Here is a 22875-nt window from a genome sequence, read left to right on the forward strand (position 1 = left end):
GATGATGTGAGTTGCCCTCAAACAGAAATGGTTGATTCATCTTTCTCTCCCTCCCTTCTCTGACATAAGGGAGAAGACCAGTTCGGGCTGCCACAATGAAATGCCATAGACTGGGTGGCTTCAGCAACCAAAGTGTACTCCTCACAGGTCTGGAGGCTGGGAAGTCCAAGATCAAGGAGCCAGCATGGTTGAGTCTGGTGAGAACTCTCTTCTTGGCATGCAGTCAGCCACTTTCTTGGTGTGTCCTCACATGGCAGAGAGAAAGCCAGCTGTGGTTTCTTCTTCTTCTAAGGCATCTAATTCCATCATGGAAGCCTCACTCTCATGACTTCACTCCCTGAAGGCCTCAATTCCATACTTTGGGGAAGTGCTTTGACATACGAATTTGGTGCCAGGGCTCTAACACTCAGTCAATAACAAGAGCTATTTTGTTCTGCTGCCTTCTGACCCCTCTCCTAGAGCGACCTCACAGGGAATTTGCATACTTCACTTCTGACACTAGCCACATGTATCTGCTGGAGCTGCACCCCACTCTTTATCTTTGCACCTACAAAATTGGAAGTAGTACACTCGGATGTTTGAAATCTGAAACTCAGGTCTAAGTATTTCTGACCATAGGCATCGACAAAACTCTGATGTGTGTGTTTCTGGTGATTAATGAACCAAAGGTGATATTCAACAATACTGAATAGAATTCCAAGAATGATAATTCTTTTTGGCACAAGAAATGATCGAACTATCAGCCAACTTGGAAATATGACAGTATTTTAAAAATAATAATCCCTATCCTATACAGATTGCTAAAGAATGTGAAATGTGTTTGGCTATGCATAACCTCTCCCTTCAAAACGCCTATCACTCTTTAAAAATCCACCTAACACTGTAGAATCCTGGGGAACGAATAAAAAGTTGAGAAGGTCACAAATAATCTCAGCTTCAGAAAGGCTCACCATTCTAGAATACAGATTTACATATGTATGTGTGTGGCAGCCTTGGGCTTGCACTACTCAGGTCCCCTTCAGAGACAACCTGCTGCACCAAGAGTAGGTAGCTGACATCTTCCGGATCCACCCCCCAGGGTTGGGATCAAGGCCTCAGTCTCCCTGGGTTGTCCCTAGCCAATGACTGTGCTTGGTAGGAGTACTGGAGTCAGCCATAAGGGAGCTCTTCTAACAGACGATCTTCACTACCATCACCCTAGCAAGAATCTCTCAGAATTGTGCTACAGTCCTTCCCTCTCATCTTTCACAGATGTCAGACCAACATTGCCACTTCTGCTCCCTTCTCCTTTACCCTTCACAAAGGTTTACACCAATGAATTCCTGCTTGGCATGGATTCTGTGGAGGAACAGAGTTGATGCAGTATGTGTATCCATATGTATACATCCTCATAAAGATGCAAATACACGTGCATGTGTTGATACATACACATTTACATTTTTACAAACATATGAATATAGATACAGATATATAGACACATAGATATATATAGGTGTACATGCACACCTAAAAACGCATTTTTTTTAACCCAGCAGCCTGCATTTCAAAAGTTAACTGACCTTACACAGACATGCTAAGAGTACATGAAAGATAATAGGTTTTTCTTTCACTCTCTTGATATTCTTATTGATAGGCAAGAAAGCATTCTTACATATGTGTTAAGTGGGTACATCATAATACTTATTAATGGCATGACTGTTTATATTAAGAAAGGCAAAGTGAAACTAAGTTAAAACTGTGGTTTATAGGACTAGTATATCTATTCAATTAAAGAGTCTGGTTTTTGGTAGGAATTCAGAGAATATACTTATTTTCCAGTTTTAAACTGGTATTTGTTGATGTTATAAGGATTCCATCTTCTATGAATAATCTTTTATAAGAATGTTACCAAGGACTAAGCCTGCCCTAGAATAAGAATGATATTTATTTTTACCCAAATAGAAGTTGATATTTATCAAATTACTTTTAAGAATCTTTCAATACATCTTCCTTGAGCATTGATAGATTTCAGGCTAGTCATGGCATTTTCAGTAAATTTATCTCATGGTATGTTCATGACTATCAATCTTTTGATTAAAAATCCATGATTTTGAAACTACATTTTGCTGAAATTCCTGAAACCAGCTCAGACATATAGTTTCAAATGAGATATTTGGGGAACATCTTAACATAGAACGTAATTCCATATGATATTTATTTCTGTATTTTAGAGTGGTGTTTACTTTATGCCTAATTTAAAATGTTTCCATAACTTGAGGATTGACGTGAGGATAAATTTCCATGATGCATTTAAGAGTATGCCTTTATATAAATGTAGTGAGTTAATACATCTGCCTGAATACGTGCCGTATTATACATTCTTTTCTTTCAAAATGTATCACGTACCTTTTTCAAACTTGTTACATGAACATCCAATCAAATTTATGGGATTAAAATAATTTTATAAAATTCAATTTTTTAATGAAGGTAAGAGTGCATTAAGCAGAAGCATCCTTTTTTAAAATCTGAATTTCTCAGGGTCTTTCCAGCACTCTTGATTCAACAGTCATGACGAGAGCTTGGAAAATTCTATCAGGCTTAATCAGAAAAATTTAGTCCATCTGTTGACTATGAAATATACTTTCTGAAAACCACACATTTTAAAAACAAGAAGGAAAATATATTTCATGTTATTTCACACATGTTAAGTGTCAAAAGACCTAAAAGGAACAGGTACTCTTTCAATGCTTGTTGAAGCAGAAATTAAAATTTTTAGTGAAGCATTTACACAAAAGTAAATTTGTCACCTTTAGGTCTTTTACTGATGCAGCTATGAAAGGAAACATTACATTTTCTTTTTCATCTCAATGTATTTTATTGAAAATTAGATTATGTATACATGTTGGAAAATGATAAATTACTTGAAATTAAACGGAGTTAAGGAGAAAGTATAAGATAGAAAACACTATCATGAGAACTGTCCTTCCCCCCCCCCCCCCTTGTGTCATTGTTGACCTCTAGGACTTTGATGTGTTCTTAACTAGCTCTGAGAAGCAGCACATTCAGGTTGGTTGTTCAAGTGGATGAGGTGAGCTAATACATGTAGATTATAAAATATTTGCAATTCTTTTGAGAGAGAAAAAGAGCATATTTTAAAAGTTGATAAAACCCGGAAACTCTCTCTCTCATCCTGGACTTCAAACAGTTCTTCATAAATCAAAATGTAAGAAATATCTAAATGAAACATAGGGGTATCATATCCCTTAAATTTATGGGGTTTTTTGAAGTTATTAATAGTTATGGGAGCCAATCATGGGAAAAATATTTAGAAATTTTGGAGAAAAATGATGTCACCAGTGTCCTCATCTATGCCCTCTGTAGCTGAAGATACTTAGACAAACAGGTTGCCAGCCACATACACTTTCTGGAACAATGGGGTTGGCAGGTAGCAAAGCAGCTAAAGAGAGTTTGAAAGAATGGGACTGGGAACCTAACGGCCCAGGCACAGATTCCAAAGACAATGCCTTTGTCCAATTAAGCATCAGAATCACTCAAATATCTAGTGATCTGGAGAATTATCTCACGGTGGACAAGAGGCAAAAGTAGGGTAGGTTAAGCAAAAATAGCTACGAATCTGTACCTCTACTCAACATTTAAGTAAGCATGGATTCCTCTATCAGACATTTAAACACCGTTATGGACCAAATGTTTGTGTTACCCCCGATTCCCACATTGAAGTTCTGGAGACGGGGCCTTTGGGAGGTAATTACAGTTAGATGAAGCCATGAGGGTGGGGCCCTTATGATGGGATCAGTGCCCTTAGAGGAAGACACATCAGGGAACTTGCTCTGTCTCCTGTTCTTCACCATATGAGAACACAGTTAGAAGGCAGACAGCTGCAAGCCAGGAAGAGAGCTCTCACCAGAAACCAAATAGGTCAGCACACCTTGATCTTGGATTTCCAACCTCTAGAACCATGAGAAATATGTTCTTGTTGTTTAAGCCACCCAATCTATGCTATTTTGTTATGGCAGCCAAAGCTAATGAGTACACTTTTTTCTCCCCTTTGGTTCACCTGTGTATTTTTTTTTCCTGTTAATTTTTAAACCAAAGAAAAAGACAACAACACATATTGTAAGTTCCAGCTATATTGTTAATAATCCTACTGTAGTGAAACTGAAAACAACAGTCTGATTTTAGAAACTTAACACAACCCTGATTTATGTAAGTTTCTAAGGGACAGGGAAAGAAATAAATATCAAAAAGGGTGAGCATGCATATCCCATGTATTATACTCTTAAAAATCTACTGTCCTCTGGGGCGCCTGGGTGGCTCAGTCGGTTAAGCCTCCGACTTCAGCTCAGGTCACGATCTCACGGTCCGTGAGTTCGAGCCCCGCGTCGGGCTCTGGGCTGATGGCTCAGAGCCTGGAGCCTGCTTCCGATTCTGTGTCTCCCTCTCTCTCTGCCCCTCCCCCGTTCATGCTCTGTCTCTCTCTGTCTCAAAAATAAATAAAACGTTAAAAAAAAAAAATCTACTGTCCTCATCAAGAAGGCATGTGTTTTTTTAGAAGAGACCCACATGGAAAACTGGTGAAGGATAAGAAACAGCTTTATCACTCAATCAATCTTAATGGAATAATGGACATTTTGGCCAGATCTTCCTTACATCCACAGGACCTTTCCTGGAAGGTCTCCTGGCTCTTGTAGTAAGTCGACTTTTCCCCAAGCCCACTTCACTAAGTCACCTAAAACCAGGTGACTTCTACACACAAATAAAGGGATATTTTTCTCCGTAATTCTTAATCTGGAAAATCTGTATTTTTTCTTATTTTATTTGTTTACATTTATCTTGCTATAGTCTAAACTGACTATGCTAATTCAGATTCTTCAAATAAAACACAGTCAATCCAGCAAAGACTTGCTGAACAAACAGGTGATGGGCTGTTTCACATACTGCGCAGACTTGGGGTGGGGTAGATTCAAGTACAGTTGGATTCATGGTTCACACAGGCATTGAGAACTTGGTTTCTTCCTTCTATGCTGGTTTCAAACTCGATGTATCAGCTAGAGTGGCAGTAAACTGAGCTTCAAGCCCATATAGGGATGGTTCCTTGCACTATTTCAGAGGGTTTAACAAAATTTTCATGATTTATTATCTCTGAAGCGATAACATGCCCATCTCTGAAGCAATCACTGTGGCCTGGCGGCTGTGCTGCTCTCACTGATCAAGTACGAGTGACATGATTTCCTTGGGTTCACAGAACCACCGTGAGTACAGGGATTTTCAAAATGAAAATAAGCCATTAGCAAAAGCAGAGCGAGAAGACACCTATAGGTTCCTGAACAAATACTTCCCAGAGTTGAAGGCTTCTGGCTGTCTATTAACCCACAATTACTCCCTAATATCCCATGAAGACAATACCTTAATCTTCATTTAAGGCGCCCACCTCATCCACCAAGGAGTGGACCACTGCTTCTCAGCAAAGTTTAGGATCTTGAAGTAATCAGAAGTATCTCCTGATGCATTTAAAATTCAGAGGAGGAGAGAAAAGAAAACAAAAACCAAAACCCAATGCCACTTCCTATCTGAGAAGAGGAGGAGGGATTTGGGGCCATGCTGTCTCTTGGTTCCTCTAGACCTAAACAGTGAGAACCCACTGGCAGTAGAGGGAGTTTCTTAGATTCTCTCCGGGTTTGCCCCAGATGCTGCTTCTCAGGGGGCATCTCCCATACTTGTCATATAGTAGATAAAAATGTGATTATGGGACCTTTTGACATGTGATGGAAGGACCCAAAAAGACCTTGGGTGCATGTGAGAATTGAACTGATACTGTGGACAAGCAAAGTTGTCATATGGGAAGAGTAACAAGAATATCAACAAGAGTGATGGGGTGGGGGATAAAAAAGAATAGAGATAAAATACTATGAGAGAAAACTGGAAGAGTAAATATTCAGTCTGTGAATTATAAAGGTTTCCAAGGAACATTTGGAATGAAAGATATTCAAAATCAGTTGACACAAAATCAATAATAAAAAAAAAAATTAAAAGAAACTTTTATTATGCTGAAAACAATTAATATATACAAATAAAACCTTTGATGGAGTTTGGCAAAACCAATGGGGAAAAGATACATACATCTGTTCATACTAGAAAAAATGAATTCTAGGAATAAAGAATTGTACACATTTAGGTGTTAAAATACACACAAACACATGATTAAATGTTAAAAACAGATTGTTTCATTCTTCCTCAAAAGTGTAAAAATATAAATTAAACTGCCTCCAAAGTCTCCAAAATATGGAGTATGAAGATAGGGCAGGCTCAGTTTCAAAGTAAGGAACATAGTGATCTAAAAATGTTATAGTGTGCTAAGGTGTCACTTGTGTTTAAAAGTAACTGAAAATAACAAGATGAGAGTTTAAATCATAAAACAAAAAACAGTAACACTTAAATAGAACTCACTATATATTAGTCCCTGTTTCAAAGAGTTTATACTTATGGACTCATATAATTTTTGCAACAAACCTGTGAAATACGTACTATTTTTATCACATCAATAGATGTGTCCAATTTCAGGAAAAGTTAAGTAACTAAACCCATACTGATAATGCATAGGAACCAGAATTCAATCTAGGCATTTTGGCTCCAGAGTCTACACTAAGATAAAGTGTTTGAGGATCGGCATTGGGGGAAGAAAAAAAAAAAAAAAAAAAGTTTGAAGATGCACTCTACCAAAATAAGAGGTGAATTGAAACTAAGAACTTAATTCTGTGAAATTTGGAAATATAAAAATACTGCTCTATCTGACCTTACTATTAACAAAAGGATTTTGAGGCCCAGGGGAAAAAATATAGGTACAAGGTAAACCGGGTAAAGTAGGAATTCTATAAACACAGTGTTAACACACATTATTTTTGGGCATAAATTATTGATTGTACTTCTAATTTTCCATATTTTTAAGTTTGTATTGGTTAGACATGATTCCCTTTAAAACAGTAAGAATAAACTCTTTTGATATGCCTTACTGTTTGTATGATTTGCATTACTGTTGTCTTTTGTGTTGAAATCATAGGAGAGTTTAAAGGATTAACATATAAAATTGCTAAACCACTAATTCTGATGGAGTTGGACCCTTTGTACCCATCTTGGGTTATCTGATGTCAAAGAAATGTAGTAGCTATGTTTCATGTCCTGACCAGATGCTATGGGAATAAGAACCTAGCACAGGTGGGTATCTGTGGAAGAATTAATATTTTTACTTTTTTTAAAATTGTAATTTGTTTCCCTATGTTGATTTGTTTTATATACAGCCGAAAGATCAAAGTCACTGTGAAGGTGGAAATATAGGACCTTTTTCCAACTTGTTAGATAAACTGGACTTTCTCCTATTTCCCACCTCTTCAGAAAATGAATAGAGCGTACGACCAACTGATTTGAACTTATACTCATTTTTGCCAAAAGAAAGAAAAAAGGCACATATAGCCTCAGAGCAGGATTTATAGCCTCGACTATTATGATAGGAGTCTTATCATTAGACTCAAAAGAGTTCTACAGAGGCTAGTCCCTACTCCTTATGCCTTCCGGGAACAGGTTGTGACAGGGTCCCAACATGACTGAATGTCATTCAAGATGTGGGGAAATAGGTTCTACCTACATAAATGCACTAGAAAAAAGCTTAGGAGGGAAAGCCACCACCATGGGGTGAAAGCACCCAAGGTGAACTAGTGAGATACTATAATGGGATCATGAGTAACTTGTTATATCACCTGCAGGAAATTACTTTCCATCTGATGCCAGTATACTATTGTGTTTAGATCACAAGCTCCACTTGCCCCCCAGACCCTTTGCTTCTTACACACACGTTTATCTGATTGTATTCTCCATGTTCACATGTGTAAGATATTGTTCTCTTTATGTTCACTGTGAGGGTAGTATCTTGTGAGTTCAATAAATACAGAGACAAAACTGTATTACTCTCTGTGGCTCTTGACTCCTTTTGGACATTAGCCTCTCTTGTATTCAATTCTGTGTCCGCTCTCTTTCTGGACAAGAGGGAACTCCAGACCCCTAGTCTGCGACACAAAGACCTATAAATGGATGAAAGGTGGTACCTGAGAAACACACTATTTCTAAGATGTTTGAATGGTGCAGATGGATAGATGCTACATGATGCTTCCTAACCTGCAGAGATGGTGTTAATTGGAGACTATGTCTAAAAGAATTAACACTTAAGAGGGCTCAATATACTAATTTTATGTGGATTAGTAAGGGAATCAGTAAACCTATCAGGTGAGGAAAGGTGTAAATTTTCATTAGTAACTTGAATCTGAACTGGACCTTTCCAATACACCAGGAAAAGAGGCAAAATGAAAGCTTTGTATTTCTTTGTGCATAAATGATTTCTTCCTGATCTGAAGCCCTGCTTGTACATAAACACTTGAAGTAATTTCCTTCACTGTTCCCTTTCTGGAAATTCTAGCTCAGCTTGATTCAAACAACAATGGACATCTTTTCTGATGAGATGGTTTCTCTTCAAAGTCTAAAATATGGTTAGTAATGAATATTGTGTTAGCATCTCTCTGTAAGTTAATGTCTTTGGATCCTTTTTCCAAAGTCTAGAAGATGGTTGGAAATTACATATATATACATAAAGTATATCTATCTACCTATATATGTATGTGTATGTATATACCCACATATATACACATGTACATGGATAAATATATACAGATGGGTAAAATGTACATATTTTAAACAAAATTATAGAGAATTTCATAGTTTAAATATTGTGTATAATATACAGTATATGTATGATTAAATTCTTATGAACTATGATATAATACATTACAATATATTCATACAGTAGCATAAACAAGTTACCTAACAAAGAACAATCTTAATAATTAAAAGCTTACTAATGTCAAAGCATACATGCTAATTAGAGGCAGCAGCATGTTACATAGATAGCACAAGAAAATTTCAGACAGATGTCTAAGGTCAAGAATCATATCTAAATATCATCTTACTCTACAGGTGTAGCCCAGGGCTTTGCATGGTGAAGGTAGGCAATGCAATTATGTGCTTCTAATATGTGAGAACAGACATCAGCGGTCAAGAAGCCAACCCTACATAATCTCAGTCCAAGGGGAGGAGAGGTGGTGAATAGAAAGCATCCCTCACAGGGAGGCACATGTGATAAGGAAAAAAACTTTTTTTTTTTCAAGAGCAGGTGGAAGACGCTGGCTGCAACATGCAAGAAGAACCTAGATAAAACATATGTGTCTCTATACTGTGGAGCTGGTAGAAAGCAAGAGCACTCTTCAAGGGCCAAAGAGCAAACAAAACAACAGCATGGGGAAGAAAAATAAACAAAATAAAAACAGTGACATTTAAGAACAAAACACAACAATATGTTGTTTGTAAGACATAAAACTAAAATAGAAGGAAACATAAATATTAAATGTAAAAGGACAAACACATAGAACAATATCAACCTAAAGTAAGTGGGTATAGCTACCTTACTATGAAACAAATATAATATAAAATCCATTATTTAGGGCAAAAGCTCATGCCAAGCATTTTAATTAAATTTCATAAGCCTAAAATATTCTAAAAATAGATATAGCAAAAACTGATATAACTATAGGAAAAAATGGGCAAAACCATCATCATAATGAGAGATTTCACTATCTCTGAAAACTTACTGGTAGGTTAAGGAGACAATCAAGGATGCTATAAAAGATTTATTTGATTTATTATTATCAGATTTATTATCAGCACGATTGACCTCATGTATCTATTTATAACCCTGTATCCAATTATACATATTTTCCCAAGCAAAGATGGATTTTTTTTTTATGTTTATTTTTGAGAGAGAGACAAAGTGTGGTGGGAGGGGGCAGACAGAGAGAGAGAGAGAGAGACAAAGAATCTGAAGCAGGCTCCAGACTCTGAGCTGTCAGCACAGAGCCCGATGCGGGGCTCAAACTCATAAACCGCAAGACCATGACCTGAGCTGAAGTTGGACACTTAACCGCCTGAGCCACCCAGGCGCCCCAAGATGGGTATTTTTCAAATGACACAGAGTAAGTCAATAAATCTCAAAAGAATAGGCACATACGAGGACCACAGTGCAATTAAGTTTAAAATCAATAACAAAAAGTTAACACTTAAGAAACATACAGTTAGGGGCACCTGGGTGGCTTGGTCAGTTAAGCGTCCGACTTCGGCTCAGGTCACGATCTCGCGGTCGGTGGGATCGAGCCCTGCGTCGGGCTCTGTGCTGACAGCTCAGAGCCTGGAGCCTGTTTCAGATTCTGTGTCTCCCTCTCTCTGTGACCCTCCCCCGTTCATGCTCTGTCTCTCTCTGTCTCAAAAATAAATAAACGTTAAAAAAAAAAAATTTTTAAAGAAACATACAGTTAAAAATTTCAGACCATATAAATACGTAACTTATTAGTAAAATAATCGTAAGTTTTAAAACACTTTCAACTTTAATTATAATAAAAATAGTAAAGATTAAATTTATGAAAAAGTCAAAACAGGAATTTCAAAGAACATTTAGGCTTCTAAACGTCTACACGGTAAGGAATGAAGGTTGAAAATGAGTTATAAAGTTAGTATTTCAATAGAAATACAAAGTGGAATGAGGGAAAAATAAGAACAGAAATGAAAGAATGTAAAACTAAGCACACAACAGCATTGATCAAGAGAGTAAACAAATGATATTTCATAAAGACTAATAAAATAGACAAGTCTTTGTGACTTATCTCTGTGATAAGGAAAAAAGAAAAACACCCAGTCAACAGTTTTAGGGATGAAAAAAAAAAAAGACACGAATACAGAAGTCATATACAGAAACCATAAAGATTGAAGGCATTTCCAGTTTCTTGGCAAGGCATTAGTAGGTAAGAATAACTGATTCTCTTGTTACAGACAACCTAAAGAGCCTGAATTTTTTTTTTTTTTTAATTACTAAATAGTATTCATGGTCCAACAACATGGTGACAGATTTCCAGGCAGGAATTCAGAGATGATAAGCATTCAAAAAGGTGAGCTGGGAGGTTGCATTTCTCAGAGTATGGCAGGCCAGGAACAGCATAAGATGGTCTCAGTACCTGTTGCTAATGGTTTGAGGCAATGGGACCGAATCCTCGGGCTGTCTGGGGCCAAGAATCCCTCTAAGGCCCTTCTCTGGCATGCTTCATTCACCTTAGAGTATAACCAAGAGCTGTGGATTTTACCCTGGGGCATTGGTCTGTCTCAGGAGGCATGCAAAGGTAAGACCTACTTGATGGATACTAAGTGCTGAAGGAATCAGAAATCTTATAGCTACCTAAAAATCTATAGTTTCAGTGTTCCATAGTTTATTAGTGATATCCATTTAGATTGCTTTGTTTTCACTATTACAAACAACTTACAATGAATTTCCTTCTTTTGCCTGTGTGCTAACATACTATTTTTCTAATGTAAATACCTCAAAGTGGAATTGTTTGATTATAGAATTAGCAAAAAAGTAGCAGCACATAAATTTAATAGATAGCCCTAAATATATACTAATACAGGAAATAACTAATTTAGGTACATTCTCATCTATACTTGATATTATTGATCATTTGAAATTTTAAAGTAGGATAGGGTAAGTTTCATCTCACGGTTTTGATTGTACTTCCTTGATTATTTGAGAATATGCTACTGTTTATTTTTATTGGTGTTATTGTTTCTTGTCTGTTTATGCTACTATTATTTTATTTTATTTCCTGTCTCAGCATATGCTATTATTTTCATTATTATTTTTGTTGTCTATTGATGCTATTTTTTAAAATTTCCTGTGAATTGTCTGGTCATAGCAAAATGTTCCTTTGTGATTTTAAATTTTGTGTCATATGAGTTTTCCTACCCCAAATTTGTAAATATGATTTTGTCTGTACAATTTTAATAGTTTTTGAGATTTTTAAAAGTACTTAAATTCATCTTTAGTCTTAGATATATATAGTATCTAGAATATTTTTTAGTATTTTGAAATAATAATGTAAGTCCATCTTATTTTTCTAAAGCTATAGTCATGTATGCTAACACCACTTAATTCAATGATCTGTCCTATCATTATTGATTTGAAAATGCTACCTGTATCACATGCTAAATTATCACACAAATACACACTGAACACACAATCACATGTTGTTCTATACTATAGAGTCCATCTGTTCCACTGGGTTAATTAATTGTTCTATTTCTGTCCTAACACTAAGTTGTTTAGATACAGTTTTGTAATATGATTTTTTCGAGTGTCCAAAGAAAAATCTGGTAAGCATATGTAATGTCTTCAATGCCACCATATATGTCTGTCTATATATATATCTGTGTATGTAGGTATAAAGATAGATTCTTCTTTCAAGAAATGCATTATAGGTTTCAACTTTTTGTATATGTCTATATACACAGACATATATACATGTACACATAAAATATAGATTTTCATACCATATTGTCTTAATTAGTTTCAAACAAATGTACATAGGTGTTTATGCATTTCCTCCTATATTTTTTCATCTTCAAGAGTGTCTTAAGCACTTTTGGTCTTTTCTATTTTTTAGAATACTTCATAAGTTTAAACACATACATGAACACATACACTGGCGTTCTGACTGAAATCATATTCAATATATACAAACTGATTTGGGAACAATTGACATATTTTGTATTATTGAGCTTCCCAATATACAAATATGGTCTATTCCCTTCTTTGATTTTCTTCAATAATGTTACTTAAGTTTCTATATCAAAGTCTTCTATATATTTTATTGTATTTTCTCTTACATTTTTGGGCTCTAATTATAAATTATATATTTTTTCACATTCTATTTATTTCTGAAATATAAAAGTGATTTTTTAAATATAATTTATTGTCAAATTGGTTTCCATACAACACCCAAAGCTCATCCCAACAGGCGCCCTCCTCAACGCTCATAAAAGTGATTTTTTTTATATTATCTGCTAAACTAAGTTTTTTTTAATAAGGGATCTATTACTTTTATGATACAATCACATCTGCTTGCAAATATATTTTAATATACTTTAAAATCTCTATAACTTTTTTCGTCTTATTACAGTTACTTCAAGGTCAATAAATGTTGAAAAGTAGCAATTAAACAATACCTCCAAGAGGTTGCTACCCGTAAGTGTTTTCTATATACTCTTTACCTGATTAAGAAAAGTCATTCCTGGGGTACCTGGGTGGCTCAGTCCACTAAGCCTCTGACTCAGTTTGGGCTCAGGTCATGATCTCACAGTTGATGGGTTTAAGCCCCTGGTTGGGATCTGTGCTGACAGAGCAGAGCCTGCTTAGGATTCTCTCTCTCTCTCTGTCCATTCCCCACTCATGCTCTTGCTCTCTCTCAAAATAAAGAAACTTAGCAAAAAGAAAACTCATTCCTAATTGTAGTTTGTTATTTTTTGTTAAATCAAGAATTGATACTGAAATTTATCAAATGCTTTTTCACCAGCTGAGATGATATTACTTTTCCTCTGTAATTTGTGAATCTAGGGAATTATGTTAATTGAGTTTAGGATTTTGGATGAAATTACATTTTTGGACGAATCTGTTTGCTAATTATTTCTTGTTTTAACTTAGTAATGCTACGTTTACAATCTTAAATCAAATTTAATATTGTGATTCATCTATAATTTTCTTTTTCCATTAAATCCATTAACATTTTTTATTTACCATTGCATGTTCTCTTAACTTTGTAAAGTTGCCATAATACTTTTTTCTTAAGATTTTTACTAATGAAGCTTTCTTTTACAGAAGGATTTTTTATTAGAAATTGAATTTAGTATTTATAACATGTCCAGATTTTCTATTACTTCTGTTGTGTTTTCCTAACTTGTATTTTCTAGGATTTTACTATTTTATTAAGCTTTCAAATTTACTAGCATAATTTGTTCATCAGAACCACTTATGATTATTTTAATTTCTCTGTGATCTAGTAGACAGCCTTCTTTATTTCCCCTTTTTTGGAAACATTGCAGTTTTTAAAATGTTTATTTTTGAGAGAGAGCACGAGTTGGGGAGGGGCAAAGAGAGAGGGAGACACAGAATCTGAAACAGGCTCCAGGCTCTGAGCTGTCAGCACAGAGCCTGACTCAGGCTTAAACTCAGGAGCCTTGAGATCCTGACCAGAGCCAGTCAGATGCCTAACCAAGTCACCCTGGTGGCTCTGGAACATGTCATATTTTACCTTAGTCTTTCAGAGAATTATCAATTTTATCAGACTTTCTATGAAAGTCTTTCTTTGCTAATCTTCTCTATTGAGTATTTACATTTTATTCATTTCTGATTTTTCTATTATTTTATTACCCGTCAATTTGATTTCAATTTGCTGTCCATCTCTACTTTCGTAGATTTCTGGGTAAATAATTTCAGCACTCTATTTTTCTCAATATACGTATTTAAGACTATACGTTTTCCTCATAGCAAAACTTTAGTTGCACTAAAGAGCTATAAATATCAAGTGTATTTATTATCATTTATTTATAAATACTTTAGGATTTTGTTTTCATTTTTTCCTTGAATCATGGACAGTTTAGGAGTGTAATTTTTTAGAATTTCCAAACGTACAGTTTTCTCAGTGGTCTTTTTGTGGTGAAATTCCAGCTTAATCACACCATGATTAGCAACATACTATAAATGTTTTATTTCATTTGAAATGCGTAGAGATTTGCTTTGTGATGCGGCATGTGATCAATTAAAAAGGCTTCATATACATTTGAATGGAATGCATATTCTGCAGATGTTGGATGGTCTATGTATTTCCAGTAGTGTGTTGTTTCAAGCTTCATATCATTACTGTTTTATTTTGTCTGTATGGAGAGGAGTTGTGCTAAAACCGCTCACTCAAAGCATAAGAGACTGTTAAAAACTGAGAACAAACTGAGGGTTGATGCGGGGTGGGAGGGAGGGCAGGGTGGGTGATGGGTATTGAGGAGGGCACCTTTTGGGATGAGCACTGGGTGTTGTATGGAAACCAATTTGACAGTAAATTTCATATATTAAAAAAAAAAAACAAAACTGCTCACTGTTATGAATTAATCTGTTTCTCCTAGTTACTAATCTTTGTTTTTTATATTTTATGCTATATTTTAGGCATATAAAAGGCTAAAATTTTCATATATTGGCAAAATGCAATTTTCATGCTTATGAAATGTGCCTCTAGCTCAAGTAATGATTTTTTCCTTGAATCTCCTGTGTCTGGTATTAACAGTTAAACCAATGTCTTGCAGAATATAATTTTTCCATATTTTTAAAATTTTATTTCTTAGTTTATTTTAGAGGTTTTTCTTTCAAGAAACACATGATGGGTTTTGATTTTTTATCCAGCCTGGCCATTTTTATCTTTTAATTGGAACAGTCTTTCATTTACAGTTAGTATATTACTGATATATGTAGGATTAAATCTACTTCCCCACTATTTAATTTCTGTTTGTTCTACTTGTTCTATGCTCTTTTCTCTCTTCTTCTACTTTACCAACTGAATATTTTTCAATATTCAATTTTTCCCTATTAGGTTGGTATTTCTATATTTTACTATTTTTTTTTAATTTTTTTTAACATTTATTTATTTTTGAGACAGGGAGAGACAGTATGAACAGGGGAGGGTCAGAGAGAGAGGGAGACACAGAATCTGAAACAGGCTCCAGGCTCTGAGCTGTCAGCACAGAGCCTGATGCCGGGCTCGAACTCACCGACCAGACCGTGAGATCATGACCTGAGCCGAAGTCGGATGCTTAACCGACTGAGCCACCCAGGCGCCCCTATATTTTACTATTATTTTGGTGGTTATGCTAACAGAATAAATGTCTTATCCTTTGCTTACTAAAACTGATGTAATTGAGTTTTTCTGTTAGCAGGTAATGCAAGAATACTAGAACACGTTACTTATATGTTCCAGATGCTAACAAATTATGTGCTATTGTTTTTGCATTTTAATTTCATATGTAAGTTTCCACAACAGGTTTCCTGCTAGAAAAATCTCAGTTTTGGTTTGTCCAAACATGTTTTTTAACCTTAATTTCTTCCTGGATTTGTTTTCATGGTATAGAATTCTTGGTGACCAGTTATTTTCTTTCAGGGTTACTCTTGTTACCTTTTTAGGTCCGTTTTTTCATTTAAAAAAAGCTAGTTACCCTGTTTATGTTACTCTTTGAACGGAATGTTATTTCATATCACTGGCTGCTTTAAGATGTCCTTTAGTCTGGTTTTCAGTAGTTTAAAAAGCATAACTAGAAATTTTAAAATCTTAAAAGTGATCCATAGGTGATGCTTGAATCTGTGGCTTAATTTTACTGTGTTAGTTTTTCTTAGTTTTCAGTCATATTTTATTGTCTTTTCACGTACATTAGTTTTGATTTGGCATTAGACACAGTATATGAGTAACTACAGAAATATTTTGGGTCATGGAAGGGTATGTTTCCTCATGAAAACTACCTATTTACAATATTGGCAGGCAATGAGGACACTGACTACCCTATATCAACTTCATTCACTTTACAAACTAAAATGATTCAAAGGCTTCAGTACCTCTCGATGGCTTGACTATTGTGGGTCATTTTTATTCCTATTACATAGCCTTTTGGTATCCCAATCCATGTCTCCACAGACCCTTGACACAAATTTCTGTCTCCCTATTCTATGTTGGCTGAGTTGTGTCTGTTCTTGTGTGTGTGTTTTTTTGTTTGTTTGTTTTTGCTTTTTTTTTTTTTTTTTTCACAGAACCTCTATACATATATTCTTAGGAGATGACCCAAGGGGCAGAGCCGCCAAACCTTCTCTCCTACCTGAGATCATATTTGCTACCTGAGATCATCAATAATGAATTAATTTCCTACTTATATTTGCCAGAGTTGGCTTTTGTGGCTGTAACTACAAAACCTGATTGAAGTCAATACATTTCATTATCTGTCAAGGAGAGTGTCCATTTGCCACCATTTTCCCAAATTATTCTGTGAAATTCTAATATTTTCTCCTGTGGACTTTAAAGCCATTTCAGTTAAGTTACAATTTAGATTTCTGACTGAAATTGTGAATCTGTGTAAGACTGGCATTTTTAATATTAGCTCTATCCAGAAAGATGATATTTATTTCTGCTCTTTCAGTTTTTGTTTTTTTTTTACTTTTCAATAAAGTTTGGTGATTATCTTCATACTAAATCCTATACTTTTGAGTTTTTAGTTTTGATGTTATTGAGCTCTTTTTTCTCTCATTTCCATTTCAAAGTGTTTGTTATTATAGAAAGTCTATAGACTTTTACATATTTATGATGTTTGTGTAGGTGCTTTATCAAAGTCTCTTATTAATTTGAACAGGTGACTGCTTATTAGTTTTTAATTACGTATTTTGAGTTTTTCCATGTCTACAATCATACACAGGCTTCTTTCTCATTACTGACTTGAACAGACACAGTTGAGTATTTGAAACAATATATTTCAGATATTTTTGGAAAAAGATGCTCATACTTAGGTGGGTGTCTCTTATTTTACTTGAAAAACATATTAAGAATGGTAGCTGAGCTTTAAAACTATCTTGAGGGACCTGGGTGGCTCAGTCAGTTGAGTGTCCGACTTCGGCTCAGGTCATGATCTCACAGTCTGTGAGTTCGAGCCCCGTGTCAGGCTCTCTGCTGACAGCTCGGAGCCTGGAGCCCGCTTCTGATTCTGTGTCTCCCTCTCTCTGCCCCTCCCCCATTCATGCTCTGTCTCTGTCTCAGCAATAAATTTTTTTTTAATATTTTGAAACTGTATGTTTTGTTAAATTTTTATTGCTAATAATTTAATAAATTATAATACATTAACAAACACAGCAAAATATTAGTGTTGAAAACACCTTTAACTTCTGGAATACCCCACCTGGTCATGGCATATGAGTATATTTACTGAATTTGATTTGTTCAAATTTTACTTAGAAAGTTCTTGTTTGTAAATAAAATGACACATTTTTGTATAACTTTAACATGGCTACAATTTAGGTACATGATGGGTTTAAAAACAAGTTGGGAAACTATCGTTTGTGTGTCTTTTAATAGTTTAAAACACAGATATATTTGTTAAGTTAAATTAGAAATCAGCTGGAAAACTCTGCGTGTTATATCTTATTTTTATGGGATTAGTCTCAATCTTTCCAATTTCTATATAGTCTGATTTTCTCACTCTTCTTGGGTCAATTGGGCTGATACTATTAACACTTCCTGTATCTGTGACTATATAATCAATTTATATTCCATTTCTTGTTTATTCTGGTGTGTGATTTTATTTTATCAGGTTTGTCAAGCACTTTTCTATTTTTTCAAAGAGCTAAATTTTGCTTATTTTACTAGTTTGTCTTCTTCATTTCATCTGAATAGTATATAACTAACTTGTCTTTACATAAACATTGCTTTCATGTTATATATTGAAACCATTGTTAGTCTTTATGATAAAATAACATGTCTCTGAATTTCCTCTTAACATAGTTTTACTTCTAAACCATATATCCTAGTATCGTTTATATTTTTAGTTAATTTTTGAATGATTTACACTTTCATTTTTATCTTCAGTTTGCTTCAAGAATTATCTAGGAGGCAAAGCTGATGGACTTCTGGGACCCTGCTATAGCCGCAATGCTTAATATTACTTCTGGTAACCCAACAAGCAAGGTTTCCAAATTGAAACCCCTCCTCCTGTTTTCACTCCCCAGTCTCAGCAGGTGCAAAGGGGAAGGAGAAAAGAGTAGGGAGAGAGGGTGAAGACAGCCTTCTTTCAGATGACTGGCAAGGGGGCTTTGCTCTGAACACACTAGTTCTGGCTGTCTCAGGCAGCTTCCCTTTTCCTGAACAGGCTGCCTAGACAACAGAAAGATCTCTGTGGTCTCTCCTGTAGGTAATTCAAGGCCTCTTGAAGCACTATTTTATTCCTGAGTCTAACGTTAGGTTTATTAGTCACACTGCTCTGTCATAGAGTCGGGAAGGGAAATGTTCTGTGAAATGCATTTAGCATGCTGTCCTCAGTAGTTTTGTTTTTTTTTCCTGAATATTTTTGGAAATCCTACCAATTATCACCCTTCCACTACTGCTGTTTTAACCAAAACCCTTATTAGCTCCATCCCGAACTACTGAAATGATTTCTCAACTGGAGCATCTCCTGCTTGCATCACCCAAAACCAATCTGTCCCTCATAATTTTAAAACGTGTATGTGAACCTTCTTGCCATAGCTCTCAGCGGTTTGCGCTGCTTACAAGAGCATCGTTAAGTCCAAATCCCTGAGGGTGGCATACAGGCCCCTTTCAAACCTGGACAGCCTATATCGTAACAATATCATCGGAAACTCCTCTGCTCCCCTTCCTCCTCCCAGTGAATCCATCTTTATCACTTTGCCTCACTGGTCCCCCTTTTCACAGTCCAAATGGTAAAACCTCCAAGAAATGAGTTGCTTTTTTACCTGGGTCACCATTTAAGATTTTTGTCTGTTCATTTACTCTAACACCAGGATCAGTTATGGCAATAGGACATTTATTATCAAAAATGGTTTAAAAAAAATTTTAACGTTTATTTTTGAGGCAGAGAGAGACAGAGCATGAGTGGTGGAGGGGCAGAGAGAGAGGGAGACACAAAATCTGAAACATGCTCCAGGCTCTGAGCTGTCAGCACAGAACCCAATGCGGGGCTCAAACTCACGGATTGCGAGATCATGACCTGAGCGGAAGTCAGACGCTTAATCAACTGAGCCACCCAGGCGCCCCCCAGAATGGTTTTTAATTGGCCTGGATGATATTTCATGTCAAAGACCATGTCTGATATTTATACCAAAGGAGTATGGAAGTTCAGATAAATACAAATATCCATTGTTTTATTTTACACAGAAAAATTCCTAAAATTTTTAAATTCTAGTTTTCCATTTCATATTTATTACTTAAGGATGGCAAAAATTTAGTGGTATAATATACAACACAAATCCTAGGCTAAAGGTAAGGTAAGAGTATAAAATAGATAAAGAATCGGGAATGTTCTTTTTATCTATGAAGATAAAGAACTAGCATTGTTCTTTATGTATGAATGAAATCGAATTAAAATCACTCTGTAAGAAGCCCACCATCAAAAAATAACCAGAAGTAATCATCAGCTATTTAACAATGCAACTAAGCACAAAAGTAAACTTGTGGCTGCCACAAAATCTAGCAAGTAGGCTTCATAAAAAGCTTGACTGGCTCCTAGCCAAGAAATTAGGCACTTCTTTCCATATGGCTCCTGTTGGAAAAAAGATAAACGTGAGAGCCCAGCATCTGTGCCTTGGAGTTGCCAAGAACATCCAATGAGTGACCATTCTCTTGGCTTAAATAATGAAACACACCGAAAGGGAGAACGGAAGTAGAACTCTTGCATTGCCAGCAGGAGAGGTGTGGGCCAAGCAGGTATCACACTATAACATAGCAGCCAATTAGTTGCCAATAAGAAGGCAACATTGTTTTTGGAATACTGCAAATTTCATGCATCTTTACAACACATTACAATTTGAGGCAAAGGTGAAACTATCAATTTTCTGTTATTATGTGTTACTGTTACGAGATAAGTGGTGATTTCAGAAGACAAGTCAATGAAATAGGTAGAACAAACCACTACCATTAGCTTTTGTACAACTGGACCAAACAAGATGGCAAAGAACTGTCACTGACCAATGGTACTTCAGGATGCTTAGGGGCATGGTGACCTTGTGACTTTGCTTAAGCAAAATCTATGGTCTTCATGTGCCCAGAGGAGGGAGGGTGATTTTTATATGGAAGCATAGTTACTTCTTGTGAAATAAGGGAAGTATCCAGGATGAGGTAAACTATAGAACAGAAGGCAATAGTTTTAAAGTAGCATTATCTTCATGTATCGTTTTACTCAGGAATCATGAAGGCGAAAAAGGAGGAAGTAAAGGAGGAGGAGATGACAAGAAGTATCATATCTTGGACTCAACAAAAGAACTAACTTTTGAGCAGATTTGCATTTATCTGTCATTATAACTGAGTTATTAGAGTAAAAATGAAATTGAGGATTCAGAGAAAATTTTGCATATATCCTAGTAAGAAACTTTTCTGAAAGCAGGAGCATTGAGAGGATTCTGAACTGCTTTTCAGTTGATGTGGGTGGTAGGTTATCCAACGTATAGCTTGTTAACTGACTCTTCTTTCAGGCCACGGTTTCCAAAGTGTGGTCCACAGAACACTAGCTCATGGGTAATTAATATACTCTACGAATAAAGGGTTCTTTGCTCACATAGGTTTGCAAAAATTTTTAAGATAGACAAAGTTAAACAGAATTATTAGTGTAATACTTTGCAGAACTTCTAAGATGGAAAAATTTCAAAGGAGATTGAGAAGGTAGAATTTCACAAATTTATTTTGCCAGGAATTCTCTCAAGGTACCCTCTGACAGGATTACTCCTCTATGAAACAAACTTTAGGAAACAAAGTATTGACATACACTTATGGGTCCATATTGCTGAAGTGTTTTCAGAAATTTCATACAGTACTTCCTATTGTTTTGTGAGAGATTTTTCTCAAGGAAAAACGACTTGTAAAGAAGGGTCTATCTAGAAAGCTAATCTTACTGGCTGATGAAAGAAGTTTCAGTAACTACACATCTATTAAGTAAAATTGATACACTGTGTTATGTTAGTTTCAGGTGTACAACATATTAATTTGACAACTCTATACATTATGGAGTGTTCACCAGGAAGAGTGTAGTTACCATTTTCATCATTATTACAATTTTATTGACTATGTTCCTTGTGCTGTACTTTTCATCTCTGTGATATATATTTTACAACTACCCTTTTGCATTTATTTTATAACGACCCCTTGGCTCAATCTGTAGCCTTCCTTCCAGTTTGTGTAAAATTTCAAAAGAAAATTTTTTCTTATTTTCAAGATCAATTTAAAATTTAACATGAAAGCTTATATGAAGTCATTTAATGAGGTCCAAAATATTTAATTTCAACATCTGACATCTATGAACACACAATGGAACCCAGAAGGCAGCTGCATTAACTATTTAAAGCACTCAAAGAAAACACCTGTCGAGCAAGAATCCTATTTCCCAAAAACAAAGACAAAATAAAGACATTCCCAAATAAAAACTGAAAGAATCTGTCGGTAGCAGATAACCCTTATAAGGAATACTAAAGTCGTTAGGCTGAACGCAATGACTCCTGATAGTAATTCTAATCAACGTGAAAAACCGCAAAGCACAGATAAAGGTCATTAGGTAATTAGTAAAACACAGTGTGAATGTTCTCCTTTCTTACCTGATTTACAAAAGCAATTGTTTAACAAGCATCTACATATGCATATATAAAGTTTTTTATTATATATATTTTTTAAATATTCTTCCTTCCCTTGGTACTTCACATTTCCAGAGCCACCTACCTTCTCAGTTGTGTTCCATTACCAACTCTCTCTTCCTTCTGCTCATTTGGAGAACTTCGTTGAATGGCTAAACTTAACTTTGTCACATTTTGAAACCCAAACCAAGAAACCTCTCCATTCCACACTCCCATTAGCTACCACGTGGCCCTTTCCATTCACAATAGGAGTTACGAAAAGTTTTGTCTCGTCTTGCTTCCTCCGTGGACTCACCTCTTAACTCCCTTCGGTCAGCGCTGCTCACATCACCTCCAAAAGAGCTCTTTCCGAAGTTGCGAAGGATGGGCTGGGACTTGCTGAACACCCGGCGGCCTCCGACAAAGGCGGAAGCAGCTTCACGACTGCAGCGCCGAGACCACGCGACCCCGAGACCACGCGGCCAGAAGCAGCATATTCTCGCGAGATCTCAGGAGATGCACGCGGCCCCGTGACTCCCGGGATGAGAAGCACGTCCGTG

This window comes from Panthera pardus, unplaced genomic scaffold, assembly GCF_024362965.1.
Source record: "Panthera pardus isolate Hobbes unplaced genomic scaffold, ASM2436296v1 HiC_scaffold_6, whole genome shotgun sequence".
In the NCBI taxonomy this organism is placed as follows: Eukaryota; Metazoa; Chordata; class Mammalia; order Carnivora; family Felidae; genus Panthera; species Panthera pardus.